The 13,895-nt window shown below is 40.9% G+C and overlaps 1 long non-coding RNA gene across 1 annotated transcript in view; it reads right to left on the reverse strand.

Moving 5' to 3' along the window:
- LOC125691232 (uncharacterized) overlaps positions 1-12,012 on the reverse strand; it is a 69,839-nt gene extending 57,827 nt beyond the window's left edge. The window contains exon 1 of the long non-coding RNA XR_007376052.1: positions 11,853-12,012. This is a non-coding gene — a long non-coding RNA (uncharacterized LOC125691232). The remainder of the gene's footprint in view (positions 1-11,852) is intronic.
- Positions 12,013-13,895: the final 1,883 nt, after the last annotated feature.

A 13,895-nucleotide genomic window follows, 5' to 3' on the forward strand; every position in this document is an offset into this window, starting at 1 on the left:
GATATTTAAAGTGTCCTCAATCCAGTCAGGAGGAAAAAAATAGTCATTGATTACATGACCAGTGACTTCTGACCTTAGAATAAGTGAGTATATAGATATCTTTCTATATTCCCTTATTCCCTAACCTTGTAGGGGAAAATTTCAGAGCCCAGCAAAGAGAAGAGTCATTCCATTCTTCTGAGCTTTGAAATGCACTGCTAGATAGGAGCTCACCTGAGCCTCTGCAACCCCATAGATAAATCTACCCTTGATTCAGGCACCTCCATGCAGGGAACAAATAAGACTTGACCCCTTGGTAACTGGATGGATATATTCTAGAGCTTTCATGTCACCTCTCATTTTCTCATCTTCTGTCATTCTCCTCTGCTGAGACAACCAGCTGGCTGAAGGGTGGATCAGGTTGGCCAGTGCTTTGAAAAACTGGAAGAAACCTTTTTCATAGGTGCCCAACTGAAGACCAACCAAACACCGTGCTTGGGAGAACAATATTTTCTCCAGCTTCTCAGCCTCAGCCTTCTCAGAGGCTTTAGCCTCTGAGCAAAGGGGATTTTCTACTATCATTTATTGGCAGACTCCAGCATAATTCCCCTACTCAAACAATCTGCACATCCCACAGTTTTCCTGTCATTTCAGAAATCCTACACCATAATAGCAGCCATACTTTCTCCCTCCCTACATCAGAGACTAAATTGTCCTGGACTAATGCAAGTCACTTGACACAAATTAGGTCATTTGAGGGGAATCTGAATAGCTTGAAGAACAGAAGCAGTCAGGTGAGCTGATGTAACCCTGGAAAGCCTATACAAGCTGCAGATTTGCTCTTAACTGCAGCTTTCTTACACATCAGAAGCAAAGCAGCAGAGGGAAAGCACAGTGTGCTATTATGAGTCATCCCCCTGTTCTGCTGCATCTTTATTTGCATTTAACATATGGCATTAAGACCTTTTGAGAGCATCTAGAATCACAGAGCAAATTACAATAATGTCTTATCAAACAGTCTTTGAAGAATATCTTCAATATCTTCTTTCATATGAGTCTTCCCATAGCATACATTTACACAGGTCACTACAAAATAGTGCCTCCTGTGTATTTCCATGGAAACTACAAACAATACAAAGAGCATAAGAATTTGAAATGTACCTAAGAATGTGCTCTATTTTTTTCCATATAGTCACCATCATTAGCTATGCATTTTCACCAGCCATGAACAAGAACTGCAAGCCACGCACATGAAAACCTGCAACAGTGGAGGTGACCCACTCTCACCACAGCTGAAACACACCACCCACTGCCTCACTGTGCTCATAGCCACTGTTTGGTCTCCAGAAATGTTCAGCATAAGACAATGAATGTCAGCAAGTGCAATTTTTTTTTTCCCCCATGAGGAGGAATTCAAACCCCCCCCCAGTTTACCTCATATGCACTTCCACATCAGACATCATTCTGTCAGACCGCCTCCCTGCTGCCATCTGTCACATGGCAATGAAATGTAACAGAGCACTGGTGGGAAGGTTCAACTTCTATTGCCATATTATCAACATCCACCTCTGACTTTGTGGGCAAACATAATAACAAAGGAGATTAGTTTTGGAGCAGCCCTCAGACACAGCTTTAGAAAAAGCCTGTGACTATTTAACTGCCTCACAGTTGAAAACATTAAAAGTCTATTTAAGACTCAGAAAAATGTGTGTGAAAGATGAACATGTTGCAAAGCACCTGTTCTCCTGAAGCTACTGGGGACCTAAAGATATTTTTACCTTTCAGAATTTTCTTTTTCTTACTGTTTTTTAGAAGGCCCATTGTCAGTTTCAGGTTTTCTGTTCTCACACACACACAGCAGTCACCACATGGCTCTGTTTTACTTTATTTTCAAGCTGTATCCCTTAGTATATCCAGAAGCAAGGGCAGAAGTTATCAAACAGTACAACTGACACTCTTCATCTCAACGAAGCCTGACCACATACAGCAAAATAAGTTCTGTACCAACGGTAAAAGGAAGCTCTTTTAAACAGAAACCAATTATTTTGCACCAGTTCTAAGAAATTTTGTGAAGTTATTTATGATTTAGCCATTTCTAACCTTAGACCATTTTAGTGCCTCACTGTTCAGGCCCTGTAGTCTTTCCACAGCAAGATGAAGCCTGGTGCAAGATGGTGCAAGACCTTGTATTCTATTTCACACTGAGTAACTCAGTACAAGAACTCTTGAGACATGGTGCTCATCAAGAGCCCCACACGAGGGATCCTCCTGGTAAGCATGACTAAGTACATGGGGAGGGGAAGAAGGACACTGTCACACTGAACAGGAGCTCCTGCCTTCCCACTCAGAGCAACTTGGCCAGGCATTGATAAATCTCAACTCTCAGCTTCTAAGGACTGGCCAGCCCTCCACAATACAGCTTCAACGCATCTTTTCCTTATTGCCACTGTTTTTTTTTTAACCCTCTGTTTATCAAGGTTACCTACACAAACTTCAAAAATCCAAACTCAAGCCTCCTCAGGCACTTTGTCTCCAAATCCAGGTGCATGTATCACAGCCCCACAGAAGCAAAACCTTAGCTGTTATCTCTTCAAGAGCAACACGCACCATGATTGCCCGGAAGATAAACATTACTACAAGCATTCACATAAGGGCAGGGAAGACATGGGGAAAAAAGAATAAAACCAAAATGGCAAATGTTAATGGGCTCTGCTGCCAGTTGCACACAGCAGTAGGGCAGGCTGAGCAGATAAGGGCCCATTAGTTCATGTAGGACCTATGCTCATCCCTGCAAATTTGTTTGGCCCTTGCATGGAGAATATGCAAAAGTTTCAATCACAGTTATCCTCCTCCAATATAAATGCAGTTTTCAGGTAAACGATACCCAGGAGATAGCTGAAAATACATTTTTAATAATAATACCAGAAAAAAAAAACAGAGTCTCTAGCATTCTAGACCTTATAGCTGTGAGCTAGGCAGAAGATCTATACTTCTCACTTCTGTAGCTTACCCAAGAAAGATTTCCAACAATTTCACAATTCTTAAAACCAATCTGTTACCACAAAATGCTCAAAGAGCTCTGCCTGTCTCTGGTTTTAATGCAATATATACAGTTTCTTACCCTCCTAAAAACAGAAGAGATTTCTATTTAATGCCAAGTGTTAATGAAAGTTTGGTACAAGTCAAATTAGGAGCAAAAAAAAAAACAAAACAAAACAAAAAAAAAACTTAAGTGTTCGCTCATTTGCTTGTGTGACTTCAGAAGCTGTTCTAGAATATAGTTTCAGTTTAATCTCTTCTACTACTTTAACTAGTGATGCAATGCTAGTGACTCAAGACACAGGATGGTGCTATTTGGTACGTCTTTATTCCATTATCAGAAGGCTCCTACTGATAGTTGTCCCACTTGCTGGATATGGATCTGGGGCCATTCATTATTTCTGTAGTATTTTTTAAATGGCCACATCCTGGCTCCTCAAGAGGTCTTGGCCGGGTCAGTAGTTTTAATTCTGCTTTTTAATTCCCTGCAGTCACTGGGGCTTTGACACCTTATTCATTGTAAGCCTTAACACAACTCCACAGCTTCCTGTGCACTCAGTACACTGGAACAGTGAGGTCAAGGACTAGAATAGACCGTGAATTTGACATCCTGCTGCTGACCCTGGAGTTCAGAAGCTGCCCTTGTCAAGCCAGAAAGGAGCTGAAACTAGCGAGTATGGCCACACCTACCTGCTGCTTTTGGCAGGGGCTGCAGTGGTGTAACCCAGCCACAGTTTAGCAACACACAGTGATCACTCGCTCCCTCCAGATGGGTTGGAAAGTACTCTTTCTTGACTAAGAACCTTCAGCCAGATGCCCGCTAATGTTTTCCAGTTTGCTGAATATTTATCTGTTAAAGGGAGATACTGAAAGTCCTGGGAGCAATGCATCAGAATAATCAGCTCTAACTACACTGTCTTTTAGATACTGATACATTTTGGATCAAGACTTCTGTTTAGTGATATCTTGTGAGAGCTGACACCCTCCCATGGAAAAAAAAAAAATTAAAGTGAAGACCTTTTGTACAAGTTATCCCAGCCAAAATATAGGAAAGAATAATTGAGACTTGTGATATGCATTTTTTTTCCCCCCGAAGTGATTTGCATTAACAAGGGAAGGAAGATACTCCAAACATCAGGTATTTTCCACCAAACTAAGTCACATTAAGTCACCCTGGTATTTCTACCTAAGCTGTATCCAGAAAGTGGTGCCTGCCTTCATAAATATCTAAGTTTAAATGAAGGAGTCATCAGCAGGTGTTGATGTGACCAATTTGTGGTCACATCACAATTGATTCTCTAATTACAAATCCAAGATCTCTGCTGGTACATATTCTTATATAGCATGTGAAGTCAGTCCACACCACTTTCAAACACCCATATCTGAAAAGTTTGCTTTATCTTATAATCAGTATCAGCTGATGGAGAGCCTTCTAGAATTCCATAGGAATTATGTCTTTTTTCAAAGTCAGATCTTATACCTTGATTTGTACTTACTAACTTTCTGTAAAGAAAAGATGCACCACCACTCCATTTCCTCTCAAGTTCCTGTGTTAAAAAACTCAAATCTCCATTTCCTCCCCTTCCTCACCCTTTTGCAATTCCTGGTCGTTTCTCTTCATGCTCTCTGTCTGCCATTGCACTCCAGCTCTGCTCCTTAGTGCAATAAAGCACTCCCTTCTGCAACCCTCTGGATTTTAGCACCTTAATTGCAGCTAGGTATCAGATGAACAAAGCAGGTGAAGGGAGGGTAGGATGAATAAACTAAAAACTGTGCTCTGCAGTCTTCAGCCACAGAATTCTCCCTACACTGTGAGGATGCAGATGGTCACATACAAATTTTGATCAGCATGTAGGCACTGAGAGGGAGGAATAGTGGCTATTCACTACCAGAAAACAGAATATTCCGAGAACTCATCACACATAAGGACATATCCAAGGATATGCAAGAAACTTTTTTTCTTCAGGTATTTAACTAATCCAAGCAAAAGCCTTCATTCCTTCTTGAAACTTTTTTTTTTTTTTTTTTTTTTGCCTAACTTGCTCTGAATCCTCTTAAAGGAATTATGAGCTCCTTCACAGAGGGATGGGAAAAGGGAAACAAACAACAAACCAAAAACAAGAACGTTCAGATTTACCTTTGCCTTTATCTAACAGAATCCTGCTATTTCTCAAGATAGCCAAAGTCAGTGTAAATAGGACAACTGGGAAGATCTTACCTTGAACAATTTAAAACTAGAGAAATAGTAAATAACTGAAAATAATGTCTTAAAATTAAAACTGCTGAGTATGCCCAATTGCCAGTGCACTGACCAAGTATAATTCCAGTCATCACCATATCATCAAACAAAGATTTTACCATAGATAAATTCAAGCATCATAATGTAACAAAGAGGAAAGTTGAGGCATGAAATTTTGTTTGGTATTCGTTCTTAGTATCCTACTGGTAGGTCCATTTAAGTAGAGAGGGAAGATCCCTGTGGTTTATTTCTGCTCTTCTGAACCAGGAAGTGTAATTTATTCTCCCACCAAAAAGCACAACTGCCTACATCAATCTCACTTGCATTAGCAGGAAAAGCAAATGTTTTGAAATGCAGGGAGAAAGAAATGTAAATACAAATTAATCACCAAAACCCATTATCAGATATTTTAGTGGTCACTCTTACAATTACACAGTGTGCCCTGGAGGGCAGGCATACAGAAGTGAATACATTTCAGTACAAACATCATAGGGATAATATATTGCTAGGTCTAGGAGAGCATCAGTCTATGATAAAAGTCAATACGGAGCATCTAAAGGTTTTTCTTTAAATCCTATGTACAGCTCAGATCAGAAATACCCGCCTTAGAAAAGACAGTCTTCCAACATACCAAGATTACTGCTGCCTAAAAATTTTTTTCAATCCCTTTTTACTAACAGCTTCTGACAAAGCTAGTAACAGCCTTATCACAAAGCAGTAGGTAAAACTGCAAGAATTAGTTACATGTTATTTAACTTCTCTTGAAATCTGCCTCCAGCCCTTCTGTTTGAATATGCATTGTTTCACCTAAATCATCTTTTCTTCATTCGCACTCTGCTATCAGCCTCACAAGCACATTAAGCATTTACATTTGTTTAGGAAAGGTATAAATTAACACAAGCAGAAAACACTTAACACATTCATTCTCCACTAAAACTTAGTTCTGGTTTTAATCCTGGATCAGATTCCTGACAGATTCATTTCTACTATTAAGTTAAACTGAAGTCTTTTTCTTCCTGATGAGGCTAACAGAGGAAGAAGATGCTGCTATGCACAAGCAGTGGTATCAATTTTTGCTCCCGCTATTTGATTCTACTTTATTAGACATACTCAAAGTTTTGATTCATCTTGTAGCTTCCTTCTCAACTTCCTCTCTTTTGCTATAGTGTCACAGCTCACACTTCTAACAATACACTATGGGCAAGCAATAACTACAAGAGAAAAAGTTACTTAGGAAGAAGAAAGTCAAAGGAGAGGCAGATAAGAAATACACTTCTCTTCAATTAAAACACAGTTGACTGGCTTAAATTTTGTTTCTGTCATGCCTGGTTATCCCTACTAACTGTCAGATCTGACATACAGATCCAACCATTACTTACTGATAAGCTACAACAATAATCCAACCAAAAATAAACAAAAATGGTCAACATGCCACGTTATGAAAAAAAAAAATAAAAATGTCCAAGTATCTATCAGCACACCCCAGCCACACTGCTTCCAGTCCCAATAAGATCATAGAAGCAACAAACATTCAGCCAAATCACATTGCTTTCTAAATTGTGTAGCATTTAACCGGGTGGGTTTTGTTTGTTTTGTGTGTGCATTTGTGGTTTTTTTTGTTTTTGTTTTTTTTAAATGCCACCATTCTTTTTCTAGGACCTAATGTGACTTCAAAAAAATCTTATTTACTAATGACCTGCAAGAACCAACCCTTCCCTTCACACTTTTTAGCCATGAGATGAAGTCACCAGCAAATGAACCCTTTCCCTGTTGAATGAAAGCTGCACTCTGGGCAACCTTGCACTCAAGACTTTCTGCACTTGGCTCCTAGGGTGTTTGCTCTGAGATCACTGATGAGCACAGCCTTTGCGTGCTCCCAGCCAGTAGAGCCCTGTCCTATTCCCCTGATTTTCTGCCATCCAGATAAAAAGTTGTTCTTTCTCTTGTTAAGGGTGGCACGCTGACAGTCAGGACAGCATCTAGTCTGCAAGGCAGGCAGCTGCTTCCACTGCTGCAGGAGCTGTGCATCAGAGCCCGTTCATCCCCACTGACCCTGATGCTGCCTGCCTAATCCCAATAAATCACAGGCTCAGACAGCTCCTGCAAACACCCCCTGATGGGCACCAAAAGCAAGGAGGAAGCAGAGCACAGATATATTTTTTTTTTATCTTTGTCATTCCTGCAGTTGTGCCAGCTGAATACTGCCTTATAATATTCACTCCTGCAAATGCCCTCCCAAGAGGAACATGTGGCAGGGAAGATCAAGCTGTGCTTTCTGCTGAGCACAAAAGTCATGCAGGATGACCAGACCTTGACTGCCACACAACTTTCCTTTCAGCAATGTTTTTTTTCCAGGAAAAGCATAGTCTATTTTCTTCAGAGCAGCCCCATATAGCAGTGGCCTGATAAAGTCAGTGCCCTGAGCGCCCTGCGATGGTGTTTCTTCCAGGTTGCCCCATGACATCTCAGGTGCAGCCCAGGACTTGTCTGTGCTTTGCTGCTCAAGAGTGAGTGCAAAAAGCATGCACTTCCTCTGTTCCAGGAGGACAAGCATTGTCTGGAGCTTTTACAGCATGTCTGCAACATTTAGTTAAGGGTTCACCTGGGCATAGAAAGACAAGGTGCTGCTTTCCCTCCAGATAGGAAATGGCAAAATTAAAGGGAATTAAGAGAGATGAACTGTGGTCCTGTCAGTAGAAAGTTACTTGGATTTAAATCCTACCACTGATGCCTACTCTGTACCATATAGGATTTCTACTATTCTGCATGACTCACATAGAAGCAGCAGCATACCCAAATACGGGCAAGTACTTGCAGGTCCAGCTTGTAGTCTCTTAGGCAAGAGTAGGATAAATTACTCATAGGATAACACATGAATAAGCCCAAATGAGTCCAAAAACAGACTTCTTACACATAGCCACAAAGGCACCGAGATCCAGGTTTTGGGTTGGATTTAGATAACATAGCCCCATTGATCACTGCTGCAGTATCTAGTAAATAATTTGCTTTTCCACTTCAGAATCATGACTGAGCCTGTAATTATTTAGCACCACATGCCAACTTCCCAAGCGAGTTAAAGATAAGGCACATTCATCAGCACTGCCATTGGTCTGCTTGTTCAGAATCAGTGCCAACCACACCAGTAAGCTGTGGGTCAGGCAACCTGCAACTCCTTAGCTACAGGTTACACATAAAACAAGCATAGAAACATCTAAAACAACTATAAAAACAGGAGAGAGGAAAAATAGAACAATAAAAATAAAAGAAAAACCAGCACAATAATATTTGCTAGAAGCAACAGATTGTTTTAGGTCAGGATGATTTATATAATAATTGCATTTTGAACAAAATCTGCCAGCTGATATATGCAAAACATAAATCACAACTGACTGAACTTGTTCATCAGCATGGGAAGCTTCTTCTTGGAGAGGGAAGAGAGGGAGAAGCTTCTCTAATAAATAAGAATTAGAAGTATTTATTGCAGTATGCTTAAAATGCTATCTTTCTTGAAAATCTTTCTATTAACACAATTTCTTTTGGATTCATCTATCTTTATAAGAGATCTGTTCCCTTCTGTAGTCCCTGTGTGAAACCTCAGCTTCTTTCCACTCTGTTCCCTGCAAATCCTTGCAGCCAGCATCATACCAGACACCAAGTAGCTTTAATTGCTATCAGCAGCAATCAGGACAGGAAAAAAAGAGAGTATTCACCAAGCTGCAGCCAGGATGCAGAACAGGTAACTCTCAGATGGCCATGGTCCCTCCATGCTTCCTCCTTGCCCGCAGGGGGCTGTTGGAGATGCATGTAGATTAACACCTTCATGGCAGCCTCACTTTGAGCACTGTGCGCATACTGGGGCACCACAGTGCAAAGAGGGCATAAACCTGTTAGAGAACCAAAGGAAAGCTACAGAGATGGTGAAATACCCAGAGGGCAAGACGAATAGAGAGCAGCAGAGATCCCTGGGTGTGCTCGATGCAGAGCAGAGGAGCTGAGGGGAGGCCTGATGGCAGCTGCAGCTCCTCACAGGGAGTGGAGGGCAGTGCTGAGCTCTGCTGGTGTGACAGCAACAGGGAGGGAACGGCATGGAGCTGCATCAGGGGAGGGCAGCTGGGGATTAGGGACAGGTGCTGCACCGCAGGGCAATGGGCACAGCCTCAAGCTGCCCAAGTGCAAGGAGCACCTGAACAGCACTACTGTAGCATGTGTCTGAGATTTGGGTGGTGCTGTGTGGAGGCAAAAGTTGGACTCAGTGGTCCTTATACCTATCTCTTCCAACTCAGGGTATTCTATGATTTTCCTAAACAGCACAAGGTTAGTCATAGCTTGCCTGAATTCCAAATGATGGTATATTAACTTCTCTTTATAAAACACTTGCAATTCTATAGAGGGAATTGGGGCTGGAGGGAAACATGTTCCAAGTACCTGTCTCCAAGCTGTGAATTATAGGAAAATCTGAACAGCTTGAACACTAATTCAGAAAGGTGAGCTGTTGCAACTTCATGCAAAGAAGTTGAAGAGATTTTACTGTAACATACTTTCAGTTACTATAATTATTGAACCCTGTATTCAAACAACTCTGCAGACAGACAATCCACAGACAAACCCCCAGGGTGTTATTTGAAGGCAGGAACTGTAAATAACACATAGGAGTAACAGCTGGAGTCTTTAGCAACACGAGGCAATTCAAGTCCTGTGTCCATGCTCTGAATTTGTCCTGCAGAATCCAATTGCAATTTCTGCACCAAAGTATTTGTGACACTTCACTGCCACCAAGAGCTTCCAAAGCCATATTGTGCTTTTTTTTTTTTTTATAGCATACCTTCTTCCTGACTTCAGGGGAGAAGACGCTGGAAAATAACAAAGAGAAACTGCTACTTTTGTCTCAGTCATTCTTTTCTCACACCAATGCAAGTTTTCCTCTCTCCCAGCCTGTTTCACCTCAGCAGTTTGGGAAGGCAGTGCTTTACTCCTAGGGATTCCCGTACTTGTTCAATGTCAGTGACTCCTACTGCTAGCACAGGGATTGTTGTGGTTGAAGTGAATCAGAAGTTCAGAAAACAAGCAGCAAAAAAAGAACTTCATAAGTATTGCTACAAAAAAACTGATCATATTAATAAAATAATCAGAAGACAAAGGGAAAGTTTGCATTAAATTATATCAGGATGACCAGAGAAGCTCATACCAAAAGTCAACAAGAGGACTCCTATCACAGGTTGTAGGACAAACTCTCATCCTAAGCAAACATCCAGAAGTTTTTACAAGACACAGTCATTATCTTATCTACAGACGTATCCTCACATTCCTACCATAGCACAGCTCTAACATCTCACATGAAAAAGAAGGAAGCTGAATGTGTCCCAGGTCTGCTCCCCTACTGCTGTCAGTGCTACCTCCAAGTTATAACATAAGTACCTTAAGAAACAAGCAGATGACAAAGCACTACAGTTCCCTAAAAGCAAACCCTTCCAAAGATGCGGACTTCAAATTTTATTATCAAATGAGCAAGTGCTCATTATTTGATAAGATGGAAAGTGTAATAGCAAAATTATGATATATGGGTACACTTTGGCATTAAAGAGAACAAACAAATTCTCACACTTCAGTTTTTCTTCTAATCTTTCATTGGAATACGTGACTAGTGATATTTCAAATAGATAAATGCTGTTTTATTAAAAAACAGCAGGCTTTTCAGAATTTTAATCCTTGTTTTTATAACAGCCACTAACACAGAGGCACTAAAACTAATATAAGGTCTGCTCTTGGTAGATACTATTGTTTCCCAAGAAAATTCCCCCTAATCCCCCCCATGTAATGGGACACAATACACCACTTAGTAGCAGACCTTAATTGCACATTTCCAGAAGTAGTAAACATTTGGATGACAATTTCCTTCTGTGTTTTTTTTTCCTTATTTGATTAATTCATAATGATGGAATTAGAGATTTCCTCCTTACTTAAGCTTGATATAAGCCTCATTTACGGAACTTCAAGATTAGGATAATTTGAATGATTCCATATTTCTGATGTTTTATAAACATAATGAGAGGAAACAACTTCATATGTTGTTTACTTCATTATCTAGAGGTCAAGTAGTTATTTGGTATGGAGGGGATAACAGTAATGAATTATAGAGTAAACAAAATAACATCATCATTGCTTATGCATATTAAAACTATGCCTGAAGACAAGCTGCTGTTCTGGCAACACACAAACAACTCAGCCCTTATCCATAAAGAACTGTTAGGTTTTAAATACCTGAGTCAGTAGAGGACAAGCACAATAACAACAAGAAATAGAAATAGAACAAGAAGAGTTACGATGCTCAAATATCAGCTTGTTAGTTTTTTTGTTTGTTTTGTTTTCTCCTTTTTAAGTCTTTGCTCTAGGGCTCACTTAGAAAAGCAACATTTAAGTAAGAGAGAAAACCTAACGAAAGGCAGAAAATCAAAGTGAATAGCCAGAAGAAAGAAGTCAGCTGAGTTCACACACACACAGAAAATGAAGTCTGTCAAAAATGCCCTGTTCCCAAAAGGCAGCATAGCCTCCACAACCACAGCAAGTGCTCCAAGACCACTAGAAACAACCACAGTACCTTTTCCTGGTGCCCGTGCTTTCCAGTCCTTAAGGTACAGCTTCTTCCAGGATTACCCCAAGTTCTTACCAGCTAATCTAGTTGAGACAGAAATCATGGTTTACAACATTGCTCTCCTGCAGCTGAGAGTGGTAAGGAGATGAGTGGGCCCAGGTGGAGCTTGTTGCCTCTGCAGTGGCAAATGAGGTAGCACAATCTGCTTTTCTATCCTTCACAGGTTAATATGGAGCTCATCATGTTTATTGAGGAAAATAGCCTGAATGACTGAGTAGATTCTTACCTAAAGATAAAAGTTGTAACAGCAAAGATAAGTGATTAAGCTATGTTTAATTAGTATAAACACATATAACATCCTTGTGAAACTCCTTATCTTTTTCTTCTTTGATGTCCTGATTGATAAGTTGCTAGAGCATGTGAGCATATCAGAGGTTACTAGCAAGCTTAGAAGGGGCAAACGAATATAAAGAGGGATAGATAGTACAGTAAATGCAGTAATAGTTTGCAGTATTGAAAACAGTATGAGGAAAACAAATATGAGCCTTGAGCTCTGAACTGTGATTCTTCCACTTTCCAGCCTGAACAGTAAGAACCTTTTATAGCTATTTAAGTACCAACAAGCACAAGCTCTACAAATTGCTTCAGTGCCCAGATATCATGCCTGTATGATGTACCTGTGCCTGTAACTTCATCTCATACCAAATTTAAAGTGATATAACCTGAGGGACACTTTTACGTGATGCTTTCAGACCTTGGACAGGATCTCTAGAGTGGTGGGAGGCATCTGAGATGGACTATGCAGCACTGCAGTCACAACCATGCCACCTCCTGAGAGAGCAATAGGGGAAACATAAAGGGAAACTCAGAGATGAGAAGAAAAGTGCTCGTGGTGGTAGAAGACAGCTGAAGCAGAGCAATGGGTGCAATATACATGATGTGAGAGGGAAACTAGGCTTCATGTGGCCATTGTTTCTTTAAGGAAGCTCTAATTGTCACATAAATCACTTGAGCTTTCCTCTGGCTGAAATTCCACTCTCAGATGGTGGTTACTTGCTGATAATGGACTGTAGCATCATTCACTGTAAATCAGGGTGGCTCTGCAAATGCCAAGGCAGTTAGTTAGACTGATATAAACCAGCTGAGTATCTGGCCCTGAACATCATGCAAACATGCAGCACAAAGGTGCCATCCGCTCAGTGGATTTACAGACATTCTCTGCTAGAATGAATGGGCTTGTCCTTATAATTCACTGCTTTCTATGTCACCGATGTTCTGAGACCAGAGCTGGCATGGCCATTCTTATTCTATGCAGCTTGCAGCCTTGCTCTGGACCACAGAGCAAGATGCCTTGCTCACAGTTTTGTTATACAGAGAGGCTGGGATACTGCATCCCAATACCCAGACAGGATGTGCCTAAGGTGAAGACTCCATCCCAGGGCTGGGAATCTCTCTGCCTCCCTCCTTGAAGCTCCTTCAGAACTCTCATCCCATTGAGGAACACCCCTCATCCACTGTGTTTGGTCAGCACTGCAGCAGAAATGAAGGAGCTTGTGGGTCCACATGCAGAGCTTCCCAGCATGTGAATTCCATCCCAACAGTGCCATTAATGAGCACTAGAGAAGGCATTAGCTGCTGCTGGGAAATTACAGTTTTCCTGGCTATTTTTGTCTCGGGGTTCTCTGTGTAAAGCTAACTTGGCACCATGTCTCTGTGATGACTATTTACATAATTGCAACTGGCTTCTGCTCTAACCCACAACCTTAGGAGTCCCAGGCTCTTTCACATGGATGAAGGAAAATGAAACATGCACATTGCTTTTGAAATCTGTCTCTGAAAATCTCTGATAGCAGCAAGCACTGATTACATCACACATACATCACACAAACAGACACGTTTTTCAATAGGGATTTCAGATTTCCTATTTCTAATTATTTATAGAAATGCCCTTTCCCTCTGATATAAATAATCTCCTCAAACCTTAGTGCTTGCTTGCTGTGAAAAATGATTCACATGGGGCTGCATGTATTGTGTTACTGTGTGTTTGTT

This window comes from Lagopus muta, chromosome 3 (assembly GCF_023343835.1).
Source record: "Lagopus muta isolate bLagMut1 chromosome 3, bLagMut1 primary, whole genome shotgun sequence".
In the NCBI taxonomy this organism is placed as follows: domain Eukaryota; kingdom Metazoa; phylum Chordata; class Aves; order Galliformes; family Phasianidae; genus Lagopus; species Lagopus muta.